We start from the raw sequence: 4,897 nt of genomic DNA, 5'->3' as shown, positions 1-4,897 counted from the left end.
ATCACTTTCCCTTCATCTAGTAAACAAAAAAGAGATAAAAGGCAAATAGATCACAACAAAATGAAAATTTTAGAGTTTATGTATGTAAAAAATTAAAATTAATAAAAAATGTAAGAAAAGAGAATTTATTCAAACACCACAAATGAACACAAAAGTTTTTTTATCCAAGTTTTGGAAATTCCACTAGTTCAACCCTAATAGCTTGGAATTTTATAAGAAAAAGATTTTTTTGCACATGTTTTAGAAAATGGATACGCATGCTTAAAAAATAAAAAGAGTTTACAATCCCAAAAAAATACAAAACTTTTTGGAATTATCACTCGCTACATTTGTGCATTGTGCATTTCCATTTTTTTGTTAACTTTTTTCTTAAATCAAAACATGACTTATCACTTCCCCTTCATCTCGTCCACTAAAAAGAGATAAAAGGTAAATCGATCATAACAAAATGAAAATTTTCAAATTTATGTATGGAAAAAAATTAAAGAAAAAGAAATGTAATTAAAGAAAATTTATTCACACACCACAAATGAATAGAAATTTTTTCTTATCCAAGTTTCGGAAATTCCACTAGTTCAACCCTAATAACTTGGAATTTTATAAGAAAGAAATTTTTCTACACTTCTTTTAAAAAATATGCATGCTTGAAACATGTTAAAGATGCAAATGACCTATGGATTCAAACCTTTTAATGAGAATAAAAAACGCTCATTAAATTCTGAAGTGAACATGCGGTGGGATATTTAACCGAGTCAAACAAGCCATTTTTTTCCCATTTAAAAAAAACGAACTTACAGTCATAGATGATTGTAAAGTGATTTATCATGCGTAACTAGCTATATTTTTGTAATTGGGAGAGTTAAAAATCCCCCGCCTCCCCCTTTTCCGGACGATTGTAAAACCTAATATATAAAAACTAAAAGAGTTCAAAATCCCTAAAAATGAAAGACACTTTTTGGAATTATCTCTCTCTTCATTTATGCATTGTGCAATTCCATTTTAGATGTATACTTTTTTCTTAAATCAAAACTTGAGTTTTCACTTTCCCTTCCACTCGTAAACAAAAAAGAGATAACAGGCAAATAGATCACAACAAAATGAAAATTTTAGAGTTTATGTATGGAAAATTTTTTAATTAATAAAAAATGTAAGAAAATAAATTTTATTCAAACACAAAAAATGAACACAAAAGTTTTGTTATCCAAGTTTGGGAAATTCCACTAGTTCAACCCACATAGCTTGGAATTTTATAAGAAAGAAATTTTTCTACACATGTTTTAAAAAGTGGATAAGCATGATTCAAACATGTTAAAGATGCAAATGACCTATGGATCCAAACCTTTTAAAGAGAATAACAAACGCCAATTAAATTCTCAAGTGAACGTGCAGTGGGATATTTACCCGAGTGGGATATTTACCCGAGTCAAACAAGCCATTCTTTTGAGCATTTATATAAAGCTGACCTAACGATCATAGATGATTGTAAAGTGATTTATCATGCATAACATCCTATATTTATGTAAGGAATGATTTATGGATTGGGAGACCACATTCAGTTAAAAATCCCCCACCTCACCCTTTTCTCGATGATTGCAAAACCTAATATATAAAAACTAAAAGGAGGTCACAATCCCTAAAAATTATAGACACTTTTTAGAATTATCTCTCTCTTCATTTATGCATTGTGCAATTCCATTTTAGATGTATACTTTTTTCTTAAATCAAAACTTGAGTTTTCACTTTCCATTCCTCTCGTAAACAAAAAAGAGATAAAAGGCAAATAGATCACAACAAAATGAAAATTTTAGAGTTTATGTATGGAAATTTTTTTAATTAATAACAAATGTAAGAAAAGAAATTTATTCAAACACAAAAAATGAACACAAAATTTTTGTTATCCAAGTTTGGGAAATTCCACTTGTTCAACCCGAATAGCTTGGAATTTTATAAGAAAGAGATTTTTCTACACATGTTTTAAAAAATGGATATGGATGCTTGAAACATGTTAAAGATGCAAATGACCTATGGATCCAAACCTTTTAAAGAGAATAACAAACGCCAATTTAATTCTCAAGTGAACGTGCGGTGGGATATTTACCCGAGTCAAACAAGCCATTCTTTTGAGCATGTATATAAAGCTGACCTAACGATCATAGATGATTGTAAAGTGATTTATCATGCATAACATCCTATATTTATGTAAGGAATGATTTATGGATTGGGAGACAACACTCAGTTAAAAATCCCCCACCTCACCCTTTTCTCGACGATTGCAAAACCAAAAATATAAAAACTAAAAGGAGGTTACAATCCCTAAAAATTACAGACACTTTTTAGAATTATGTCTCTCTACGTTTGTGCATTGTACACTTCCATTTTAGATGTATACTTTTTTCTTGAATCAAAACTTGATTTTTCACTTTCCCTTCATCTCGTATACAAAAAAGAGATAAAAAGCAAATAGATCACAACGAAATGAAAATTTTAGAGTTTATGTATGTAAAAAATTTAAATTAATAACAAAGGTAAATAAAGAAAATTTATTCAAACACCTCAAATGAACAGAAAATTTTTGTTATCCAAGTTTTGGAATTTCCACTAGTTCAACCCTAATAGCTTGGAATTTTATAAGAAAGAGTTTTTTCTACACATGTTTTAAAAAATGGATATGGATGCTTGAAACATGTTAAAGATGCAAATGACCTATGGATCCAAACCTTTTAAAGAGAATAACAAAAGCCAATTAAATTCTCAAGTGAACGTGCGGTGGGATATTTACCCGAGTCAAACAAGCCATTCTTTTGAGCATTTATATAAAGCTGACCTAACGATCATAGATGATTGTAAAGTGATTTATCATGCATAACATCCTATATTTATGTAAGGAATGATTTATGGATTGGGAGACAACACTCAGTTAAAAATCCCCCACCTCACCCTTTTCTCGACGATTGCAAAACCAAAAATATAAAAACTAAAAGGAGGTTACAATCCCTAAAAATTACAGACACTCTTTAGAATTATCTCTCTCTATATTTGTGCATTGTGCATTTCCATTTTAGATGTATACTTTTTTCTTGAATCAAAACTTGATTTTTCACTTTCCCCTCATCTCGTAAACAAAAAAGAGATAAAAAGCAAATAGATCACAACAAAATGAAAATTTTAGAGTTTATGTATGTAAAAAATTTAAATTAATAACAAAGGTAAATAAAGAAAATTTATTCAAACACTTCAAATGAACACAAAATTTTTGTTATCCAAGTTTTGGAATTTCCACTAGTTCAATCCTAATAGCTTGGAATTTTATAAGAAAGAGATTTTTCTACACATGTTTTAAAAAATGGATATGGATGCTTGAAACATGTTAAAGATGAAAATGACCTTTGGATCGAAATGTTTTAAAGGGAATAAAAAACGCCAATTAAATTCTCAAGTGAACGTGCGATGGGATATTTACCAGAGTAAAACAATCAATTTTTTTGACTATTTACATAATGCAGACCTAACGATCATAGATGATTGTAAAGTGATTTATCATGTGTAATGGGCTATATTTTTCTAAGGAATAACTTCTGGATTTGGAGTCAACGCACAGTAAAAATTCCCCCACCACTCCCTTTTCCCTATGATTGCAAAACCTAATATATAAAAATTAAAAACAGTTTACAATCCCTAAAAATTATAGACACTTTTTGGAACATTTGTGCATTGTGCATTTCCATTTTAAATGTATAATTTTTTCTTAAATCAAAACTTGGTTTTTCACTTTTCCTTCATCTCGTAAACAAAAAAGAGATAAAATGCAAATAGGTCACAACAAAATAAAAATTTTAGAGTTTATATATGGAAAAAAATTAAATCAATAACAAATATAAGTAAAGAAAATTTATTCACACACCACAAATGAACACAAAATTTTTGTTATTCAAGTTTGGGAAATTCCACTAGTTCAACCCTAATTGCTTGGAATTTTATAAGAAAGATATTTTTCTAGAATTGTTTTAAAAATGGATAAGCATGCTTGAAACTTGTTAAAGATGCAAATGACCTATGGATCCAAACCTTTTAAAGAGAATAATAAACGCACTTTAAATTCTCAAGTGAACATGTGGTGGGATATTTATCTGAGTCAAACAAGCCATTAGTTTACCCATTTACAAAAAGCAGACCTCACGGTCATAGATGCTTGTAAAGTGATTTACCATGCGTAATGGGCTATATTTTTGTAATGAATGACTTATGGATTGGGTGTCAACATTCAGGTAAAAATTCCCCACATCCCCCTTTTCCTGATGATTGCAAAACCTTATATATAAAAACTAAAAAGAGTTTACAATCACTAAAAATTATAGACACTTTTATGAATTATCTCTCTCTACATTTATGCATTGTGCATTTCCATTTTTTATGCTTACTTTTTTCTTTAATAAAAACAAGATTTTTCACTTTGCCTTCATGTCGTCAAGAAAAAAGAGATAAAAGGCAAATAAATAAGAACAAAATGAAAATTTTAGAATTTATGTATGGAAAAATTTTAAGCAATAACTAATTTAAGTAAAGAAAATTTATTCACAAACCAGAAATGAACAAAAAAGTTTTGCTATCCAAGTTTGGGAAATTCCACTAGTTCAACCCTAATAGCTTGGAATTTTATAAGAGAGAGATATTTCTACGCATGATTTAAAAAAATTGATATCGATGCTTGAAACATGTTAAACATGCAAATGACCTATGGATCCAAACCTTTTAAAGAGAATAACAAACGCTGATTAAATACGCAAGGAATGTGCGGTGGGATATTTATCTAAATCAAAGGCATTATTTTGCCCATTAACAAAAAGCTTACCAAACTATCATAGATGATTGTAAAGTGAATTATCATGCGTAACTAGCT

This window comes from Aristolochia californica, unplaced genomic scaffold, assembly GCF_029961685.1.
Source record: "Aristolochia californica isolate CCGP_79_NKW_82.1479 unplaced genomic scaffold, dmAriCali1.0.hap1 SCAF_3, whole genome shotgun sequence".
Taxonomy (NCBI): Eukaryota; Viridiplantae; Streptophyta; class Magnoliopsida; order Piperales; family Aristolochiaceae; genus Aristolochia; species Aristolochia californica.
The sequence above is the reverse complement of the archived record's forward strand: the minus strand, read 5'-3'. Positions refer to the sequence as shown.